A 21,652-nucleotide genomic window follows, 5' to 3' on the forward strand; every position below is an offset into this window, starting at 1 on the left:
GTAGGGGTAGGGTTAGGTCTAGGCCTAGGGTTTGGGTTAAGGCTATAGTTAGGTTTAGGGTTAGGGTTAGGGTTAGCGCTAGGGTTAGGCTTAGGGTTAGGGTTAGGGCTAGGGTTAGGTTTAGGGCTCGGGTTAGGGTTAGGGTTACGGTTCTGGTTCTGGTTAGGGTTTGGGTTAGCGTTAGGGTTAGGGTTAGTGGTAGGTGTTGGGTTAGGGTTAGTGCTAGGTATAGAGTTTAGGCTAGGATTAGGGTTAGGGTTACAGTTAGTGAGAGGGTTAGGGCTAAGGCTAGTGTTAGGGTGAGATTTAGGTTTAGGGATATGTTTTTTTGTTAGGGTTAGGGTTATGGTTAGCGTTAGGATTAGGGTTAGGGCTAGGGTTAGGTCGAGGGTTAGGGTTAGGGTTAGGGTTAGGGTTAGGGTTAGGGTTAAGGTTAGAGTTAGGGTTAGGGTTAGGGTTTGGGTTAGGGTTAGTGTTCGGGCTAGGGCTAGGGTTACTGCTAGGGCTACAGTTAGGGCTAGGGTTAGGGCTAGGGGTAGGGCTTGGGTTAGGGTTAGGGTTAGGGCTAGGGCTAGGGCTAGGGCAAGGGTTAGGGCAAGGGCTATGGTTAGGGTTAGGGTTAGGGTTAGGGTGAGGGTGAGGGTGAGGGTTAGGGCTAGGGCTAGGGCTCGGGCTAGGGCTAGGGCAAGGGTTAGGGCAAGGGCTATGGTTAGGGTTAGAGTTCGGACAAGGGTTAGGTCTAAGGCTAGGGCTAGTGTTAGGGTTAGGGCTATGGCTAGGTCTTGGGCTAGGGCAAGGGTTAGGGTTAAGGTTAGGTATAGGGTGAGGGCTAGGGTTAGGGTGAGGGTTCTGGTTAGTGTTAGGGCTAGGGTAAGCATTAGGGTTAGGGCAACGGTTATGGTTAGGGTTTGTATTAGTGTTAGTGGTAGGCTTTGGGTTAGGGTAAGGTCTAGGGTTAGGGCTAGGGTTAGGGTTAATGTTAGGGCTAGGGCTAGCGTTAGGTTTGGGGTTACGGTTAGGGTTACGGTTAGGGTTAGGGTTAGGGTTAGAGTTAGGGCTAGGGTTGGGGTAGAGGTTAGGGTTAGGGTTAGGGTTAGGATTAGGTTTACGGTTGTGGTTGCGGTTGGTGTTGTGTTGTGGTTGGGGTTGGGGTTAGGGTTTGAGTTCGGGTTCGGTTTGGGTTAGGGTTAGGGTTAGGGTTTGGGGTAGGTTTATGGTTTGGGTTAGGGTTAGGGTTGGGGTTGGGGTTAGGTTTAGGGCTAGGGCTAGGGTTAAAGCTAGGGCTAGGGCTAGGGTTAGGGTTAGCGTTAGGGTTAGCGCTAGGACTAGGGTTAGGGTTAGGGTTAGGGCTAGGGCTAGGGTTAGGTTTAGGGGTAGGGATAGGTTTAGGGATAGGGTCTGGGCTAGGGTTAGGTTTAGGGTTAAGGCACGGGCTAGGGATAGGGATAGGGATAGGGATAGGGATAGGGATAGGGCTAGGGCTAGGGCTAGGGCTAGGGCTAGGGTTAGTGTTAGGGTTAGGGCTAGGGTTCGGGTTAGGGCTAGAGTTCGGGTTAGGGTTAGGGTGGGGTTAGGGCTACGGCTAGGGTTTGGGCTTGGGTTAGGGTTAGGGCTAGGGATAGGACTAGGGATAGGGATAGGGATAGGGATAGGGATAGGACTAGGGCTAGGGATAGGGCTAGGGCTAGGGCAAGGGTTAGGTCAAGGGCTATTGTTACGGTTAAGTTTAGGGTCAGTGTGAGGGCTATGGTTAGGGTGAGGGTGAGGGTTACGGCTAGGGTTAGCATTAGGGTTAGGGCTGGCGTTAGCGTTAGCATTAGAGTTGGGTTTAGGTTTAGGGTTAGGGTTAGGGTTAGGGTTAGGGCTAGGGCTAGGCCTACGGTTAGGGCTTGCGTTATGGCTAGGGTTAGGGTTTGGTGAGGTTTAGGGTTAGGAGTAGAGTTAGGGTTAGGGTGAGGGCTAGGTTTAGGGTGAGGGTTAGTTTTAGGGTTAGGGTTAGGGCTAGGGTTATCATTAGGGTTAGGGCTAGGGTTAGGGTTAGGTTTATGATTATGGTTAGGGTTTTGGTTCGGTTTAGTGGTAGGCTTTGGGTTAGGGTTAGGGCTAGGGTTTGGGTTAGGGTTTGGGTTAGGGTTAGGGTTAGGATTAGGGCTAGGGCTAGTGTTAGGACTAGGGCTAGGGTAATGGTTAGGACATGCGTTAGAGCTAGAGTTAGGGCTAGCGTTAGGGTTCAGGTTCAGTTTAGGGTTACAGTTTGAGGTAGGGGTCGGGGTAGGGTAGGGCTAGGGCTAGGGTTAGGGCTAGGCCTAGGGTTACAATTAGGGCTAAGGTTAGGTTTAGGGTTAGGGTTAGAGCTAGGGTTAGCGCTAGGGTTACGTTTAGGGTTAGGGATAGGGTTAGGTGTAGGGGTAGGGATAGGTTTAGGGATAGGGTCTGGGCTAGGGTTAGGTTTAGGGTTAAGGCTCGGGCTAGGGCTAGGTATAGGGCTAGGGCTAGGGCTAGGGCTAGGGCTAGGGTTAGGGTTAGGGTTAGGGCTATGGTTCGGGTTAGGGCTAGAGTTCGGGTTAGGGTTAGGGTGGGGTTAGGGCTACGGCTAGGGTTAGGGCTTGGGTTATGTTTAGGGTTAGGGTTAGGGTTAGGGTTAGGGCTAGGGCTAGTGTTAGGGCTAGGGCTAGGGCTAGGGTAACGGTTAGGACATGCGTTAGAGCTAGAGTTAGGGCTAGCGTTAGGGTTCAGGTTCAGTTTAGGGTTACAGTTTGAGTTAGGGGTAGGGCTAGGGTAGGGCTAGGGCTAGGGTTAGGGCTAGGCCTAGGGTTAGAATTAGGGCTAAGGTTAGGTTTAGGGTTAGGGTTAGCGTTAGGGTTAGCGCTAGGGTTACGTTTAGGGTTAGGGATAGGGTTAGGTTTAGGGCTCGGGTTATGGTTAGGGTTACGGTTAGGGTTAGGGTTTGGGTTAGGGTTAGGGTTAGTGGTAGGGGTTGGGTTAGGGTTAGGGCTAGGGTCAGGGTTGGGGCTAGGGTTAGGGTTAGGGTTATTGTAAGTGAGAGGGTTAGGGCTAAGCCTAGGGTTATGCTTAGGGTTAGGGATACTGTTTGGGTTAGGGTTAGGGTTAGGGTAAGGGTTAGGGTTAGGGTTAGGGCTAGGGTGATGTTTAGGGTTAGGGTTAGGGTTAGGGTTAGCTCTAGGGTTAGGGTTATCGTTAGGGTGACGCTTTGGGCTAGGGTTAGGGTTAGGGTTAGGCTTAGGCTTAGGCTTAGGGTTCGGGCTAGGGCTAGGGTTAGGGCTAGGGCTAGGGCTAGGGTGAGGGTTCTGGTTAGTGTTAGGGCTAGGGTTAGCATTAAGGTTAGGGCTACGGTTATGGTTAGGATTTGTGTTAGGGTTAGTGGTAGGCTTTGAGTTAGGGTAAGGTCTAGGGTTAGGGCTAGGGCTAGGGTAAGGGTTAGGGATAGGGGTAGAACTAGAGCTAGGGGTAAGGTTAGGGTTAGGGTTCAGTTTTAGTTTAGGGTTACAGTTTGGTTTATGGGTAGGGGTAGGGGTAGGGTTAGGTGTAGGCCTAGGGTTAGGGTTAAGGCTAAAGTTAGGTTTAGGGTTAGGGTTAGGGTTAGCGCTAGGGTTAGGCTTAGGGTTAGGGCTAGGGTTAGGTTTAGGGCTCGGGTTAGGGTTAGGGTTACGGTTCTGGTTAGGGTTTGGGTTAGCGTTAGGGTTAGTGGTAGGTGTTGGGTTAGGGTTAGGGCTAGGGATAGAGTTTAGGCTAGGATTAGGGTTAGGGTTACAGTTAGTGAGAGGGTTAGGGCAAAGGCTAGTGTTAGGGTGAGATTTAGGTTTAGGGATATGGTTTTTTGTTAGGGTTAGGGTTATGGTTAGCGTTAGGATTAGGGTTAGGGCTAGGGTTAGGTCGAGGGTTAGGGTTAGGGTTAGGGTTAGGGTTAGGGTTAGGGTTAAGGTTAGAGTTAGGGTTAGCGTTAGGGTTTGGGTTAGGGTTAGGGTTAGTGTTCGGGCTAGGGCTAGGGTTACTGCTAGGGCTACGGTTAGAGCTAGGGTTAGGGCTAGGGTTAGGGCTTGGGTTAGGGTTAGTTTTAGGGCTAGGGCTAGGGCTAGGGCAAGGGTTAGGGCAAGGGCTATGGTTAGGGTTAGGGTTAGGGTTAGGGTTAGGGTTAGGGTGAGGGTTAGGGCTAGGGCTAGGGCTAGGGCTAGGGCTAGGGCAAGGGTTAGGGCAAGGGTTAGGGCAAGGGCTATGATTAGGGTTAGAGATCGGGTTAGGGTTACGGTTGGGGTTAGGGTGAGGGTCAGGACTAGGGTTAGGGTGAGGGTTAGGGTTAGTGTTAGGGCCAGGGTTAGCATTAGGGTCAGGGCTACGGTTAGGTTTATTGGAAGGGGTCGGGGTAGGATTAGGGTAGGGTTAGGGTTATGGCTATGGTTAGGGTTAGGGCTCGGATAAGGGTTAGGGTTAAGGCTAGGGCTAGTGTTAGTGTTAGGGCTATGGCTAGGGCTTGGGCTAGGGCAAGGGTTAGGTTTAGGGTTAGGGTTAGGTATAGGGTGAGGGCTAGGGTTAGGGTGAGGGTTCTGGTTAGTGTTAGGGCTAGGGTTAGCATTAGGGTTAGGTCTACGGTTATCGTTAGGGTTTGTGTTAGGGTTAGTGGTAGGCTTTGAGTTAGGGTAAGGTCTAGGGTTAGGGCTAGGGCTAGGGTCAGGGTTAGGGCTAGGTTTAGAACTAGAGCTAGGGCTAGGGTTAGGGTTAGGGTTCAGTTTTAGTTTAGGGTTACAGTTTGGTTTAGGGGTAGGGGTAGGGGTAGGGTTAGGTCTAGGCCTAGGGTTTGGGTTAAGGCTATAGTTAGGTTTAGGGTTAGGGTTAGGGTTAGCGCTAGGGTTAGGCTTAGGGTTAGGGTTAGGGCTAGGGTTAGGTTTAGGGCTCGGGTTAGGGTTAGGGTTACGGTTCTGGTTCTGGTTAGGGTTTGGGTTAGCGTTAGGGTTAGTGGTAGGTGTTGGGTTAGGGTTAGGGCTAGGGATAGAGTTTAGGCTAGGATTAGGGTTAGGGTTACAGTTAGTGAGAGGGTTAGGGCTAAGGCTAGTGTTAGGGTGAGAGTTAGGTTTAGGGATATGGTTTTTTGTTAGGGTTAGGGTTATGGTTAGCGTTAGGATTAGGGTTAGGGCTAGGGTTAGGTCGAGGGTTAGGGTTAGGGTTAGGGTTAGGGTTAGGGTTAGGGTTAAGGTTAGAGTTAGGGTTAGGGTTAGGGTTAGGGTTTGGGTTAGGGTTAGTGTTCAGGCTAGGGCTAGGGTTACTGCTAGGGCTACGGTAAGGGCTAGGGGTAGGGCTAGGGGTAGGGCTTGGGTTAGGGTTAGGGTTAGGGCTAGGGCTAGGGCTAGGGCAAGGGTTAGGGAAGGGCTATGGTTAGGGTTATGGTTAGGGTTAGGGTTAGGGTGAGGGTGAGGGTGAGGGTGAGGGTTAGGGCTCGGGCTAGGGCTAGGGCTAGGGCAAGGGTTAGGGCAAGGGTTAGAGTTAGGGTTAGGGTTACGGTTTGGGTTAGGGTGAGGGTCAGGACTAGGGTTAGGGTGAGGGTTAGGGTTAGTGTTAGGGCCAGGGTTAGCATTAGGGTCAGGGCTACGGTTAGGGTTATGGGAAGGGGTAGGGGTAGGATTAGGGTAGGGTTAGGGTTACGGCTATGGTTAGGGTTAGGGCTCGGACAAGGGTTAGGGCTAAGGCTAGGGCTAGTGTTAGGGTTAGGGCTATGGCTAGGGCTTGGGCTAGGGCAAGGGTTAGGGTTAGGGTTAGGGTTAGGTATAGGGTGAGGGCTAGGGTTAGGGTGAGGGTTTGTATTAGGGTTAGTGGTAGGCTTTGGGTTAGGGTAAGGTCTAGGGTTAGGGCTAGGGCTAGGGTAAGGTTTAGGGCTAGGTTTAGAACTAGAGCTAGGGCTAGGGTTAGGGTTAGGGTTCAGTTTCAGTTTAGGGTTACAGTTTGGTTTAGGGGTAGGGGTAGGGGTAGGGTTAGGTCTAGGCCTAGGGTTAGGGTTAAGGCTATAGTTAGGTTTAGGGTTAGGGTTAGGGTTAGAGCTAGGGTTAGGCTTAGGGTTAGGGTTAGGGCTAGGGTTAGGGCTAGGGTTAGGTTTAGGGCTCGGGTTAGGTTTAGGGTTACGGTTCTGGTTCTGGTTAGGGTTTGGGTTAGCGTTACGGTTAGTGGTAGGTGTTGGGTTAGGGTTAGGGCTAGGGATAGAGTTTAGGCTAGGATTAGGGTTAGGTTACAGTTAGTGAGAGGGTTAGGGCTAAGGCTAGTGTGAGGGTGAGATTTAGGTTTAGGGATACGGTTTTTTGTTAGGGTTAGGGTTATGGTTAGCTTTAGGATTAGGGTTAGGGCTAGGGTTAGGTCGAGGGTTAGGGTTAGGGTTAAGGTTAGGGTTAGGGTTAAGGTTAGAGTTAGGGTTAGGGTTAGGGTTTGTGTTAGGGTTAGGGTTAGTGTTCGGGCTAGGGCTAGGGTTACTGCTAGGGCTACAGTTAGGGCTAAGGTTAGGGCTAGGGTTAGGGCTAGGGTTAGGGCTTGGGTTAGGGTTAGGGCTAGGGCTAGGGCTAGGGCAAGGGTTAGGCAAGGGCTATGGTTAGGTTTAGGGTTAGGGTTAGGGTTAGGGTTAGGGTTAGGGTTAGGGTTAGGGTGAGGGTTAGGGCTAGGGCTAGGGCAAGGGTTAGGGCAAGGGCTATGCTTAGGGTTAGAGTTAGGGTTAGGGTTAGGGTTAGGGTTGGGGTTAGGGTGAGGGTCAGGGCTAGGGTTAGGGTGAGGGTTAGGGTTAGTGTTAGGGCCAGGGTTAGCATTAGGGTCAGGGCTACGGTTAGGGTTAGGGGTAGGGGTAGGGGTAGGATTAGGGTAGGGTTAGGGTTACGGCTATGGTTAGGGTTAGGGTTAGGGTTAGGGTTAGAGTTAGGGCAAGGGTTAGGGCTAGACTTCAGGTTAGGTTTAGGGTAGGGTTAGGGCTAGGGCTAGGGTTAGGGTTAGGGTTAGGGTTAGGTTTAGGGCGAGGGCTAGGGCTAGGGTTTGTGTTAGGGTTAGGGCTAGGGCTAGGGCTAGGGCTAGGGTTAGTGTTAGGGTTAGTGTTAGGGTTAGGTTTAGGTGTAGGGTTAGGGTTAGACTTAGGGGCAGGTTTAGGGGTAGGGCTAGGGTTAGTTGTAGTGTTAGAGCTAGGGCTAGGGCTTGGGATAGGGATAGGGATAGGGATAGGGATAGGGATAGGGATAGGGTTAGTTTTAGTGTTAGTGTTAGTGTTAGGGCTAGGGCTAGGGTTAGGGTTAGGGTTAGGGTTAGGGTTAGGGTTAGGGCTAGGGTTAGGTTTAGGGCTAGGGCTAGGGTTAGGGTTAGGGTTTGGGCTAGGATTAGGGCTAGGGTTAGGGCTAGGGCTAGGGCTAGGTAACGGTTAGGGCTAGGGTTAGAGCTAGAGCTAGGACTAGGGTTAGGGTTCAGGTTCAGGTTCAGTTTAGGGTTACAGTTTGGGTTAGGGGCAGGGGTAGGGGTAGGGGTATGGTTACGGCTAGGCCTAGGGTTAGGGTTAGGGCTAGGGTTAGGTTTAGGGTTAGCGTTAGAGTTAGGATTAGCGCTAGGGTTAGGGTTATGGTTAGGGTTAGGGCTAGGTTCAGGTTTAGGGCTCGGGTCAGTGTTATGTTTAGGGTTACGGTTCTGGTTAGGGTTTGGGTTAGGGTTAGGGTTAGTGGTAGGGGTTGGGTTAGGGCTAGGGTTAGGGTTTGGGCTAGGATTAGGGTTAGGGTTACAGTTAGTGAGAGGGTTAGGGCTAACACGAGGGTTAGGGTGAGATTTAGGTTTAGGGATATGTTTTTTTGTTAGGGTTAGGGTTATGGTTAGCGTTAGGATTAGGGTTAGGGCTAGGGTTAGGTCGAGGGTTAGGGTTAGGGTTAGGGTTAGGGTTATGGTTAGGTTTAGGGTTAAGGTTAGAGTTAGGGTTAGGGTTAGGGTTTGGGTTAGGGTTAGGGTTAGTGTTCGGGCTAGGGCTAGGGCTAGGGTTACTGCCAGGGCTACGGTTAGGCCTAGGGTTAGGGCTAGGGTTAGGGCTTGGGTTAGGTTTAGGGTTAGGGCTAGGGCTAGGGCTAGGGCAAGGGTTAGGGCAAGGGCTATGGTTAGGGTTAGGGTTAGGGTTAGGGTGAGGGCTAGGGCTAGGGCTAGGGCTAGGGCTAGGGCTAGGGCTAGGGGAAGGGTTAGGGCAAGGGCTATGGTTAGGGTTAGAGTTCGGGTTAGGGTTACGGTTGGGGTTAGGGTGAGGGTCAGGACTAGGGTTAGGGTGAGGGTTAGTGTTAGTGTTAGGGCCAGGGTTAGCATTAGGGTCAGGGCTACTGTTAGGGTTACGGGTAGGGGTAGGGGTAGGATTAGGGTAGGGTTAGGGCTAAGGCAAGGGCTAGTGTTAGGGTTAGAGGTATGGCTAGGGCTTCGGCTAGGGCAAGGGTTAGGGTTAGGGTTAGGGTTAGGGTTAGGTATAGGGTGAGGGCTAGGGTTAGGGTGAGGGTTCTGGTTAGTGTTAGGGCTAGGGTAAGCATTAGGGTTAGGGCTACGGTTATGGTTAGGGTTTGTATTAGGGTTAGTGGTAGGCTTTGGGTTAGGGTAAGGTCTAGGGTTAGGGCTAGGGTTAGGGCTAATGTTAGGGCTAGGGCTAGGGTTAGGTTTGGGGTTACGGTTAGGGTTACGGTTAGGGTTAGGGTTAGGGTTAGGGTTAGGGTTAGGGTTAGGGTTAGAGTTAGGGCTAGGGTTGGGGTTGGGGTTAGGGTTTGAGTTCGGGTTCGGTTCGGGTTAGGGTTAGGGTTAGGGTTTGGGGTAGATTTATGGTTTGGGTTAGGGTTAGGGTTGCGGTTGGGGTTAGGTTTAGGGCTAGGGCTAGGGCTCGGGCTAAGGTTAAAGCTAGGGCTAGGGCTAGGGTTAGCGTTAGGGTTAGCACTAGGGCTAGGGTTAGGGGTAGGGGTAGGGTTAGGATTAGGGTTAGCGCGAGGGCTGGGGTTAGGGTTAGGGTTAGGGGTAGGGTTAGGGTTAGGGTTAGGGTTAGGGCTAGGGTTAGGTTTAGGGCTAGCGATAGGTTTAGGGATAGGGTCTGGGCTAGGGTTAGATTTAGGGTTAAGGCTCGGGATAGGGCTAGGGATAGGGCTAGGGCTAGGTCTAAGGCTAGGGTTAGGCTTAGGGCTAGGGTTCGGGTTAGGGCTAGAGTTCGGGTTAGGGTTAGGGTGGGGTTAGGGCTACGGCTAGGGTTAGGGCTTGGGTTTGGGTTAGGGTTAGGGTTAGGGTTAGGGTTAGGGCTAGGGCTAGGGCTAGGACTAGGGATAGGGATAGGGATAGGGATAGGGATAGGGATAGGGATAGGGATAGGGATAGGACTAGGGATAGGGATAGGGCTAGGGCTAGGGCAAGGGTTAGGTCAAGGGCTATTGTTACGGTTAGGGTTAGGGTCAGTGTGAGGGCTATGGTTAGGGTGAGGGTGACGGTGAGGGTTACGGCTAGGGTTAGCATTAGGGTTAGGGCTGGCGTTAGCGTTAGAGTTAGGTTTAGGTTAAGGGTTAGGGTTAGGGTTAGGGTTAGGGTTAGGGCTAGGGCTAGGGCTACGGTTAGTGCTAGCGTTATGGCTAGGTTTAGGGTTCGGTGAGGTTTACGGTTAGGAGTAGAGTTAGGGTTAGGGCTAGGGCTAGGGCTAGGGCTAGTGTTAAAGCTAGGGCTAGGGCTAGGGTTAGGGTTAGGGTTAGCGTTAGGGTTAGCGCTAGGGCTAGGGTTAGGGTTAGGGTTAGGGTTAGGGCTAGGGTTAGGTTTAGGGTTAAGGCTCGGGCTAGGGCTAGGGATAGGGATAGGGCTAGGTCTAGGGCTAGGGCTAGGGTTAGTGTTAGGTTTAGGGCTAGGGTTCGGGTTAGGGCTAGAGTTAGGGTTAGGGTGGGGTTAGGGATACGGCTAGGGTTTGGGCTTGGGTTAGGGTTAGGGTTAGGGTTAGGGCTAGGGATAGGACTAGGGATAGGGATAGGGATAGGGATAGGGATAGGGCAAGGGTTAGGTCAAGGGCTATTGTTACGGTTAGGGTTAGGGTCAGTGTGAGGGCTATGGTTAGGGTGAGGGTGAGGGTGAGGGTTACGGCTAGGGTTAGCATTAGGGTTAGGGCTGGCGTTAGCGTTAGCATTAGAGTTAGGTTTAGGTTTAGGTTTAGGGTTAGGGTTAGGGTTAGGGCGAGGGCTAGGGCTACGGTTAGGGCTTGCGTCATGTCTAGGGTTAGGGTTCGGTGAGGTTTAGGGTTAGGAGTAGAGTTAGGGTTAGGGTGAGGGCTAGGTTTAGGGTGAGGGTTAGTTTTAGGGTTAGGGTTAGGGCTAGGGTTATCATTAGGGTTAGGGCTAGGGTTAGGGTTAGGTTTATGATTATGGTTAGGGTTTTGGTTAGGTTTAGTGGTAGGCTTTGGGTTAGGGTTAGGGCTAGGGTTTGGGTTAGGGTTAGGGTTAAGGTTAGAGTTAGGGTTAGGGTTAGGGTTTGGGTTAGGGTTAGGGTTAAGGTTAGAGTTAGGGTTAGGGTTAGGGTTTGTGTTAGGGTTAGGGTCAGTGTTCGGGCTAGGGCTAGGGTTACTGCTAGGGCTACAGTTAGGGCTAAGGTTAGGGCTAGGGTTAGGGCCAGGGTTAGGGCTTGGGTTAGGGTTAGGGCTAGGGCTAGGGCTAGGGCTAGAGCTAGGGCAAGGGTTAGGCAAGGGCTATGGTTAGGGTTAGGGTTAGGGTTAGGGTTAGGGTGAGGGTTACGGCTAGGGCTAGGGCTAGGGCAAGGGTTAGGGTAAGGGCTATGCTTAGAGTTAGAGTTAGGGTTAGGGTTAGGGTTGGGGTTAGGGTGAGGGTCAGGGCTAGGGTTAGGGTGAGGGTTAGGGTTACGGTTCTGGTTCTGGTTAGGGTTTGGGTTAGCGTTAGGGTAAGTGGTAGGTGTTGGGTTAGGGTTAGGGCTAGGGATAGAGTTTAGGCTAGGATTAGGGTTAGGGTTACAGTTAGTGAGAGGGTTAGGGCTAAGGCTAGTGTTAGGGTGAGAGTTAGGTTTAGGGATATGGTTTTTTGTTAGGGTTAGGGTTATGTTTAGCGTTAGGATTAGGGTTAGGGCTAGGGTTAGGGTTAGGGTTAGGGTTAGGGTTAGGGTTAAGGTTAGAGTTAGGGTTAGGGTTAGGGTTAGGGTTTGGGTTAGGGTTAGTGTTCGGGCTAGGGCTAGGGTTACTGCTAGGGCTACGGTTAGGGCTAGGGTTAGGTCTAGGGGTAGGGCTTGGGTTAGGGTTAGGGTTAGGGCTAGGGCTAGGGCTAGGGCTAGGGCAAGGGTTAGGGCAAGGGCTATGGTTAGGGTTAGGGTTAGGGTTAGTGTGAGGGTGAGGGTTAGGGCTAGGGCTAGGGCTAGGGCTAGGGCTAGGGCAAGGGTTAGGGCAAGGGCTATGGTTAGGGTTAGAGTTCGGGTTAGGGTTACGGTTGGGGTTAGGGTGAGGGTCAGGACTAGGGTTAGGGTGAGGGTTAGGGTTAGTGTTAGGGCCAGGGTTAGCATTAGGGTCAGGGCTACGGTTAGGGTTAGGGGAGGGGTAGGGGTAGGATTAGGGTAGGGTTAGGGTTACGGCTATGGTTAGGGTTAGGGCTCGGACAAGGGTTAGGTCTAAGGCTAGGGCTAGTGTTAGGGTTAGGGCTATGGCTAGGGCTTGGGCTAGGGCAAGGGTTAGGGTTAGGGTTAGGTATAGGGTGAGGGCTAGGGTTAGGGTGAGGGTTCTGGTTAGTGTTAGGGCTAGGGTGAGCATTAGGGCTAGGGCTACGGTTATGGTTAGGGTTTGTATTAGGGTTAGTGGTAGGCTTTGGGTTAGGGTAAGGTCTAGGGTTAGGGCTAGGGTTAGGGTTAATGTTAGGGCTAGGGCTAGGGTTAGGTTTGGGGTTACGGTTAGGGTTACGGTTAGGGTTAGGGTTAGGGTTAGGGTTAGGGTTAGGGTTAGAGTTAGGGCTAGGGTTGGGGTAGAGGTTAGGGTTAGGGTTAGGGTTAGGGTTAGGTTTACGGTTGTGGTTGCGGTTGGTGTTGTGTTGTGGTTGGGGTTGGGGTTAGGGTTTGAGTTCGGGTTCGGTTCGGGTTAGGGTTAGGGTTTGGGGTAGGTTTATGGTTTGGGTTAGGGTTAGGGTTGGGGTTGGGGTTAGGTTTAGGGCTAGGGCTAGGGCTAGGGTTAAAGCTAGGGCTAGGGCTAGGGTTAGGGTTAGCGTTAGGGTTAGCGCTAGGGCTAGGGTTAGGGTTAGGGTTAGTGCTAGGGTTAGGTTTAGGGGTAGGGATAGGTTTAGGGATAGGGTCTGGGCTAGGGTTAGGTTTAGGGTTAAGGCTCGGGCTAGGGCTAGGGCTAGGGCTAGGGCTAGGGCTAGGGTTAGTGTTAGGGTTAGGGCTAGGGTTCGGGTTAGGGCTAGAGTTCGGGTTAGGGTTAGGGTGGGGTTAGGGCTACGGCTAGGGTTTGGGCTTGGGTTAGGGTAAGGGTTAGGGTTAGGGTTAGGGATAGGACTAGGGATAGGGATAGGGATAGGGATAGGGATAGGGATAGGACTAGGGATTGGGATAGGGATAGGGCAAGGGTTAGGTCAAGGGCTATTGTTACGGTTAGGTTTAGGGTCAGTGTGAGGGCTATGGTTAGGGTGAGGGTGAGGGTTACGGCTAGGGTTAGCATTAGGGTTAGGGCTGGCGTTAGCGTTAGCATTAGAGTTAGGTTTAGGTTTAGGGGGAGGGTTAGGGTTAGGTTTAGGGCTAGGGCTAGGGCTACGGTTAGGGCTTGCGTCATGGCTAGGGTTAGGGTTCGGTGAGGTTTAGTGTTCGGAGTAGAGTTAGGGTTAGGGTGAGGGCTAGGTTTAGGGTGAGGGTTAGTTTTAGGGTTAGGGTTGGGCTAGGGTTATCATTAGGGTTAGGGCTAGGGTTAGGGTTAGGTTTATGATTATGGTTAGGGTTTTGGTTAGGTTTAGTGGTAGGCTTTGGGTTAGGGTTAGGGCTAGGGTTTGGGTTAGGGTTTGGGTTAGGGTTAGGGCTAGGGTGAGGTTTAGGGTTAGGGTTAGGGTTAGGGTTAGGTCTAGGGTTAGGGTTATCGTTAGGGTGACGCTTTGGGCTAGGGTTAGGGTTAGGGTTAGGGTTAGGGTTAGGGTTAGGATTCGGGCTAGGGCTAGGGTTAGGGCTAGGGCTAGGGCTACGGATAGGGCTAGGGTTAGGGCTAGGGTTAGGGCTTAGGTTAGGGTTAGGGTTAGGGTTATGGTTCGGGTTAGGTATAGGGTGAGGGCTAGGGTTAGGGTGAGGGTTCTTGTTAGTGTTAGGTCTAGGGTTAGCATTAGGGTTAGGGCTACGGTTATGGTTAGGGTTTGTGTTAGGGTTAGTGGTAGGCTTTGAGTTAGGGTAAGGTCTAGGGTTAGGGCTAGGGCTAGGGTAAGGGTTAGGGCTAGGGTTAGAACTAGAGCTAGGGCTAGGGTTAGGGTTAGGGTTCAGTTTTAGTTTAGGATTACAGTTTGGTTTAGGGGTAGGGGTAGGGGTAGGGTTAGGTCTAGGCCTAGGGTTAGGGTTAAGGCTATAGTTAGGTTTAGGGTTAAGGTTAGGGTTAGCGCTAGGGTTAGGCTTAGGGTTAGGGTTAGGGCTAGGGTTAGGTTTAGGGCTCAGGTTAGGGTTAGGGTTACGGTTCTGGTTCTGGTTAGGGTTTGGGTTAGCGTTAGGGTTAGTGGTAGGTGTTGGGTTAGGGTTAGGGATAGGGATAGCGTTTAGGCTAGGATTAGGGTTAGGGTTACAGTTAGTGAGAGGGTTAGGGCTAAGGCTAGTGTTAGGGTGAGATTTAGGTTTAGGGATATGGTTTTTTGTTAGGGTTAGGGTTATGGTTAGCGTTAGGATTAGGGTTAGGGCTAGGGTTAGGTCGTGGGTTAGGGTTAGGGTTAGGGTTAGGGTTAGGGTTAAGGTTAGAGTTAGGGTTAGGGTTAGGGTTTGGGTTAGGGTTAGGGTTTGCGTTAGGGTTGGGGTTAAGGTTAGAGTTAGGGTTAGGGTTAGGGTTTGTGTTAGGGTTAGGGTCAGTGTTCGGGCTAGGGCTAGGGTTACTGCTAGGGCTACAGTTAGGGCTAAGGTTAGGGCTAGGGTTAGGGCCAGGGTTAGGGCTTGGGTTAGGGTTAGGGCTAGGGCTAGGGCTAGGGCTAGAGCTAGGGCAAGGGTTAGGCAAGGGCTATGGTTAGGGTTAGGGTTAGGGTTAGGGTTAGGGTGAGGGTTACGGCTAGGGCTAGGGCTAGGGCAAGGGTTAGGGTAAGGGCTATGCTTAGAGTTAGAGTTAGGGTTAGGGTTAGGGTTGGGGTTAGGGTGAGGGTCAGGGCTAGGGTTAGGGTGAGGGTTAGGGTTACGGTTCTGGTTCTGGTTAGGGTTTGGGTTAGCGTTAGGGTAAGTGGTAGGTGTTGGGTTAGGGTTAGGGCTAGGGATAGAGTTTAGGCTAGGATTAGGGTTAGGGTTACAGTTAGTGAGAGGGTTAGGGCTAAGGCTAGTGTTAGGGTGAGAGTTAGGTTTAGGGATATGGTTTTTTGTTAGGGTTAGGGTTATGTTTAGCGTTAGGATTAGGGTTAGGGCTAGGGTTAGGGTTAGGGTTAGGGTTAGGGTTAGGGTTAAGGTTAGAGTTAGGGTTAGGGTTAGGGTTAGGGTTTGGGTTAGGGTTAGTGTTCGGGCTAGGGCTAGGGTTACTGCTAGGGCTACGGTTAGGGCTAGGGTTAGGTCTAGGGGTAGGGCTTGGGTTAGGGTTAGGGTTAGGGCTAGGGCTAGGGCTAGGGCTAGGGCAAGGGTTAGGGCAAGGGCTATGGTTAGGGTTAGGGTTAGGGTTAGGGTGAGGGTGAGGGTTAGGGCTAGGGCTAGGGCTAGGGCTAGGGCTAGGGCTAGGGCTAGGGCAAGGGTTAGGGCAAGGGCTATGGTTAGGGTTAGAGTTCGGGTTAGGGTTACGGTTGGGGTTAGGGTGAGGGTCAGGACTAGGGTTAGGGTGAGGGTTAGGGTTAGTGTTAGGGCCAGGGTTAGCATTAGGGTCAGGGCTACGGTTAGGGTTAGGGGAGGGGTAGGGGTAGGATTAGGGTAGGGTTAGGGTTACGGCTATGGTTAGGGTTAGGGCTCGGACAAGGGTTAGGTCTAAGGCTAGGGCTAGTGTTAGGGTTAGGGCTATGGCTAGGGCTTGGGCTAGGGCAAGGGTTAGGGTTAGGGTTAGGGTTAGGGTTAGGTATAGGGTGAGGGCTAGGGTTAGGGTGAGGGTTCTGGTTAGTGTTAGGGCTAGGGTGAGCATTAGGGTTAGGGCTACGGTTATGGTTAGGGTTTGTATTAGGGTTAGTGGTAGGCTTTGGGTTAGGGTAAGGTCTAGGGTTAGGGCTAGGGTTAGGGTTAATGTTAGGGCTAGGGCTAGGGTTAGGTTTGGGGTTACGGTTAGGGTTACGGTTAGGGTTAGGGTTAGGGTTAGGGTTAGAGTTAGGGCTAGGGTTGGGGTAGAGGTTAGGGTTAGGGTTAGGGTTAGGTTTACGGTTGTGGTTGCGGTTGGTGTTGTGTTGTGGTTGGGGTTGGGGTTAGGGTTTGAGTTCGGGTTCGGTTCGGGTTAGGGTTAGGGTTTGGGGTAGGTTTATGGTTTGGGTTAGGGTTAGGGTTGGGGTTGGGGTTAGGTTTAGGGCTAGGGCTAGGGCTAGGGTTAAAGCTAGGGCTAGGGCTAGGGTTAGGGTTAGCGTTAGGGTTAGCGCTAGGGCTAGGGTTAGGGTTAGGTTTAGTGCTAGGGTTAGGTTTAGGGGTAGGGATAGGTTTAGGGATAGGGTCTGGGCTAGGGTTAGGTTTAGGGTTAAGGCTCGGGCTAGGGCTAGGGCTAGGGCTAGGGCTAGGGCTAGGGTTAGTGTTAGGGTTAGGGCTAGGGTTCGGGTTAGGGCTAGAGTTCGGGTTAGGGTTAGGGTGGGGTTAGGGCTACGGCTAGGGTTTGGGCTTGGGTTAGGGTTAGGGTTAGGGTTAGGGTTAGGGTTAGGGATAGGACTAGGGATAGGGATAGGGATAGGGATAGGGATAGGGATAGGACTAGGGATTGGGATAGGGATAGGGCAAGGGTTAGGTCAAGGGCGATTGTTACGGTTAGGTTTAGGGTCAGTGTGAGGGCTATGGTTAGGGTGAGGGTGAGGGTTACGGCTAGGGTTAGCATTAGGGTTAGGGCTGGCGTTAGCGTTAGCATTAGAGTTAGGTTTAGGTTTAGGGGGAGGGTTAGGGTTAGGTTTAGGGCTAGGGCTAGGGCTACGGTTAGGGCTTGCGTCATGGCTAGGGTTAGGGTTCGGTGAGGTTTAGTGTTCGGAGTAGAGTTAGGGTTAGGGTGAGGGCTAGGTTTAGGGTGAGGGTTAGTTTTAGGGTTAGGGTTGGGCTAGGGTTATCATTAGGGTTAGGGCTAGGGTTAGGGTTAGGTTTATGATTATGGTTAGGGTTTTGGTTAGGTTTAGTGGTAGGCTTTGGGTTAGGGTTAGGGCTAGGGTTTCGGTTAGGGTTTGGGTTAGGGTTAGGGCTAGGGTGAGGTTTAGGGTTAGGGTTAGGGTTAGGTCTAGGGTTAGGGTTATCGTTAGGGTGACGCTTTGGGCTAGGGTTAGGGTTAGGGTTAGGGTTAGGGTTAGGGTTAGGGTTAGGGTTCGGGCTAGGGCTAGGGTTAGGGCTAGGGCTAGGGCTACGGATAGGGCTAGGATAAGGTCTAGGGTTAGGGCTAGGGCTAGGGTAAGGGTTAGGGCTAGGGTTAGGTCGAGGGTTAGGGTTAGGGTTAGGGTTAGGGTTAGGGTTAGGGTTAAGGTTAGAGTTAGGGTTAGGGTTAGGGTTAGGGTTTGGGTTAGGGTTAGTGTTCAGGCTAGGGCTAGCGTTACTGCTAGGGCTACGGTAAGGGCTAGGGTTAGGGCTAGGGGTAGGGCTTGGGTTAGGGTTAGGGTTAGGGCTAGGGCTAGGGCTAGGGCAAGGGTTAGGGAAGGGCTATGGTTAGGGTTAGGGTTAGGGTTAGGGTTAGGGTTAGGGTTAGGGTGAGGGTGAGGGTTAGGGCTCGGGCTAGGGCTAGGGCTAGGGCAAGGGTTAGGGCAAGGGCTATGGTTAGGGTTAGAGATCGGGTTAGGGTTACGGTTGGGGTTAGGGTGAGGGTCAGGACTAGGGTTAGGGTGAGGGTTAGGGTTAGTGTTAGGGCCAGGGTTAGCATTAGGGTCAGGGCTACGGTTAGGGTTATGGGAAGGGGTAGGGGTAGGATTAGGGTAGGGTTAGGGTTACGGCTATGGTTAGGGTTAGGGCTCGGACAAGGGTTAGGGCTAAGGCTAGGGCTAGTGTTAGGGTTAGGGCTATGGCTAGGGCTTGGGCTAGGGCAAGGGTTAGGGTTAGGGTTAGGGTTAGGTATAGGGTGAGGGCTAGGGTTAGGGTGAGGGTTTGTATTAGGGTTAGTGGTAGGCTTTGGGTTAGGGTAAGGTCTAGGGTTAGGGCTAGGGCTAGGGTAAGGTTTAGGGCTAGGTTTAGAACTAGAGCTAGGGCTAGGGTTAGGGTTAGGGTTCAGTTTCAGTTTAGGGTTACAGTTTGGTTTAGGGGTAGGGGTAGGGGTAGGGGTAGGTCTAGGCCTAGGGTTAGGGTTAAGGCTATAGTTAGGTTTAGGGTTAGGGTTAGGGTTAGCGCTAGGGTTAGGCTTAGGGTTAGGGTTAGGGCTAGGGTTAGGGCTAGGGTTAGGTTTAGGGCTCGGGTTAGGTTTAGGGTTACGGTTCTGGTTCTGGTTAGGGTTTGGGTTAGCGTTACGGTTAGTGGTAGGTGTTGGGTTAGGGTTAGGGCTAGGGATAGAGTTTAGGCTAGGATTAGGGTTAGGTTACAGTTAGTGAGAGGGTTAGGGATAAGGCTAGTGTTAGGGTGAGATTTAGGTTTAGGGATACGGTTTTTTGTTAGGGTTAGGGTTATGGTTAGCGTTAGGATTAGGGTTAGGGCTAGGGTTAGGTCGAGGGTTAGGGTTAGGGTTAAGGTTAGGGTTAGGGTTAAGGTTAGAGTTAGGGTTAGGGTTAGGGTTTGTGTTAGGGTTAGGGTTAGTGTTCGGGCTAGGGCTAGGGTTACTGCTAGGGCTACAGTTAGGGCTAAGGTTAGGGCTAGGGTTAGGGCTTGGGTTAGGGTTAGGGCTAGGGCTAGGGCTAGGGCTAGGGTTAAAGCTAGGGCTAGGGCTAGGGTTAGGGTTAGGGTTAGCGTTAGGGTTAGCGCTAGGGCTAGGGTTAGGGTTAGGGTTAGGGTTAGGGCTAGGGTTAGGTTTAGGGTTAAGGCTCGGGCTAGGGCTAGGGATAGGGATAGGGCTAGGTCTAGGGCTAGGGCTAGGGTTAGTGTTAGGTTTAGGGCTAGGGTTCGGGTTAGGGCTAGAGTTAGGGTTAGGGTGGGGTTAGGGATACGGCTAGGGTTTGGGCTTGGGTTAGGGTTAGGGTTAGGGTTAGGGCTAGGGATAGGACTAGGGATAGGGATAGGGATAGGGCAAGGGTTAGGTCAAGGGCTATTGTTACGGTTAGGGTTAGGGTCAGTGTGAGGGCTATGGTTAGGGTGAGGGTGAGGGTGAGTGTTACGGCTAGGGTTAGCATTAGGGTTAGGGCTGGCGTTAGCGTTAGCATTAGAGTTAGGTTTAGGTTTAGGGTTAGGGTTAGGGTTAGGGCTAGGGCTAGGGCTACGGTTAGGGCTTGCGTCATGTCTAGGGTTAGGGTTCGGTGAGGTTTAGGGTTAGGAGTAAAGTTAGGGTTAGGGTGAGGGCTAGGTTTAGGGTGAGGGTTAGTTTTAGGGTTAGGGTTAGGACTAGGGTTATCATTAGGGTTAGGGCTAGGGTTAGGGTTAGGTTTATGATTATGGTTAGGGTTTTGGTTAGGTTTAGTGGTAGGCTTTGGGTTAGGGTTAGGGCTAGGGTTTGGGTTAGGGTTAAGGTTAGAGTTAGGGTTAGGGTTAGGGTTTGGATTAGGGTTAGGGTTAAGGTTAGAGTTAGGGTTAGGGTTAGGGTTTGTGTTAGGGTTAGGGTCAGTGTTCGGGCTAGGGCTAGGGTTACTGCTAGGGCTACAGTTAGGGCTAAGGTTAGGGCTAGGGTTAGGGCTAGGGTTAGGGCTTGGGTTAGGGTTAGGGCTAGGGCTAGGGCTAGAGCTAGGGCAAGGTTAGGCAAGGGCTATGGTTAGGGTTAGGGTTAGGGTTAGGGTTAGGGATAGGGTGAGGGTTACGGCTAGGGCTAGGGCTAGGGCAAGGGTTAGGGTAAGGGCTATGCTTAGAGTTAGAGTTAGGGTTAGGGTTAGGGTTGGGGTTAGGGTGAGGGTCAGGGCTAGGGTTAGGGTGAGGGTTAGGGTTACGGTTCTGGTTCTGGTTAGTGTTTGGGTTAGCGTTAGGGTAAGTGGTAGGTGTTGGGTTAGGGTTAGGGCTAGGGATAGAGTTTAGGCTAGGATTAGGGTTAGGGTTACAGTTAGTGAGAGGGTTAGGGCTAAGGCTAGTGTTAGGGTGAGAGTTAGGTTTAGGGATATGGTTTTTTGTTAGGGTTAGGGTTATGTTTAGCGTTAGGATTAGGGTTAGGGCTAGGGTTAGGGTTAGGGTTAGGGTTAGGGTTAAGGTTAGAGTTAGGGTTAGGGTTAGGGTTTGGGTTAGGGTTAGTGTTCGGGCTAGGGCTAGGGTTACTGCTAGGGCTACGGTTAGGGCTAGGGTTAGGTCTAGGGGTAGGGCTTGGGTTAGGGTTAGGGTTAGGGCTAGGGCTAGGGCTAGGGCTAGGGCAAGGGTTAGGGCAAGGGCTATGGTTAGGGTTAGGGTTAGGGTTAGGGTGAGGGTGAGGGTTAGGGCTAGGGCTAGGGCTAGGGCTAGGGCAAGGGTTAGGGCAAGGGCTATGGTTAGGGTTAGAGTTCGGGTTAGGGTTACGGTTGGGGTTAGGGTGAGGGTCAGGACTAGGGTTAGGGTGAGGGTTAGGGTTAGTGTTAGGGCCAGGGTTAGCATTAGGGTCAGGGCTACGGTTAGGGTTAGGGGAGGGGTAGGGGTAGGATTAGGGTAGGGTTAGGGTTACGGCTATGGTTAGGGTTAGGGCTCGGACAAGGGTTAGGTCTAAGGCTAGGGCTAGTGTTAGGGTTAGGGCTATGGCTAGGGCTTGGGCTAGGGCAAGGGTTAGGGTTAGGGTTAGGGTTAGGTATAGGGTGAGGGCTAGGGTTAGGGTGAGGGTTCTGGTTAGTGTTAGGGCTAGGGTGAGCATTAGGGCTAGGGCTACGGTTATGGTTAGGGTTTGTATTAGGGTTAGTGGTAGGCTTTGGGTTAGGGTAAGGTCTAGGGTTAGGGCTAGGGTTAGGGTTAATGTTAGGGCTAGGGCTAGGGTTAGGTTTGGGGTTACGGTTAGGGTTACGGTTAGGGTTAGGGTTAGGGTTAGGGTTAGAGTTAGGGCTAGGGTTGGGGTAGAGGTTAGGGTTAGGGTTAGGGTTAGGGTTAGGTTTACGGTTGTGGTTGCGGTTGGTGTTGTGTTGTGGTTGGGGTTGGGGTTAGGGTTTGAGTTCGGGTTCGGTTCGGGTTAGGGTTAGGGTTTGGGGTAGGTTTATGGTTTGGGTTAGGGTTAGGGTTGGGGTTGGGGTTAGGTTTAGGGCTAGGGCTAGGGCTAGGGTTAAAGCTAGGGCTAGGGCTAGTGTTAGGGTTAGCGTTAGGGTTAGCGCTAGGGCTAGGGTTAGGGTTAGGGTTAGTGCTAGGGTTAGGTTTAGGGGTAGGGATAGGTTTAGGGATAGGGTCTGGGCTAGGGTTAGGTTTAGGGTTAAGGCTCGGGCTAGGGCTAGGGCTAGGGCTAGGGCTAGGGCTAGGGTTAGTGTTAGGGTTAGGGCTAGGGTTCGGGTTAGGGCTAGAGTTCGGGTTAGGGTTAGGGTGGGGTTAGGGCTACGGCTAGGGTTTGGGCTTGGGTTAGGGTAAGGGTTAGGGTTAGGGTTAGGGATAGGACTAGGGATAGGGATAGGGATAGGGATAGGGATAGGGATAGGACTAGGGATTGGGATAGGGATAGGGCAAGGGTTAGGTCAAGGGCTATTGTTACGGTTAGGTTTAGGGTCAGTGTGAGGGCTATGGTTAGGGTGAGGGTGAGGGTTACGGCTAGGGTTAGCATTAGGGTTAGGGCTGGCGTTAGCGTTAGCATTAGAGTTAGGTTTAGGTTTAGGGGGAGGGTTAGGGTTAGGTTTAGGGCTAGGGCTAGGGCTACGGTTAGGGCTTGCGTCATGGCTAGGGTTAGGGTTCGGTGAGGTTTAGTGTTCGGAGTAGAGTTAGGGTTAGGGTGAGGGCTAGGTTTAGGGTGAGGGTTAGTTTTAGGGTTAGGGTTGGGCTAGGGTTATCATTAGGGTTAGGGCTAGGGTTAGGGTTAGGTTTATGATTATGGTTAGGGTTTTGGTTAGGTTTAGTGGTAGGCTTTGGGTTAGGGTTAGGGCTAGGGTTTGGGTTAGGGTTTGGGTTAGGGTTAGGGCTAGGGTGAGGTTTAGGGTTAGGGTTAGGGTTAGGGTTAGGTCTAGGGTTAGGGTTATCGTTAGGGTGACGCTTTGGGCTAGGGTTAGGGTTAGGGTTAGGGTTAGGGTTAGGGTTAGGATTCGGGCTAGGGCTAGGGTTAGGGCTAGGGCTAGGGCTACGGATAGGGCTAGGGTTAGGGCTAGGGTTAGGGCTTAGGTTAGGGTTAGGGTTAGGGTTATGGTTCGGGTTAGGTATAGGGTGAGGGCTAGGGTTA

The sequence above is a fragment of the Heloderma suspectum genome, chromosome W, assembly GCF_057233095.1.
Source record: "Heloderma suspectum isolate Gila_16-S chromosome W, 16-S_ref, whole genome shotgun sequence".
Taxonomy (NCBI): Eukaryota; Metazoa; Chordata; class Lepidosauria; order Squamata; family Helodermatidae; genus Heloderma; species Heloderma suspectum.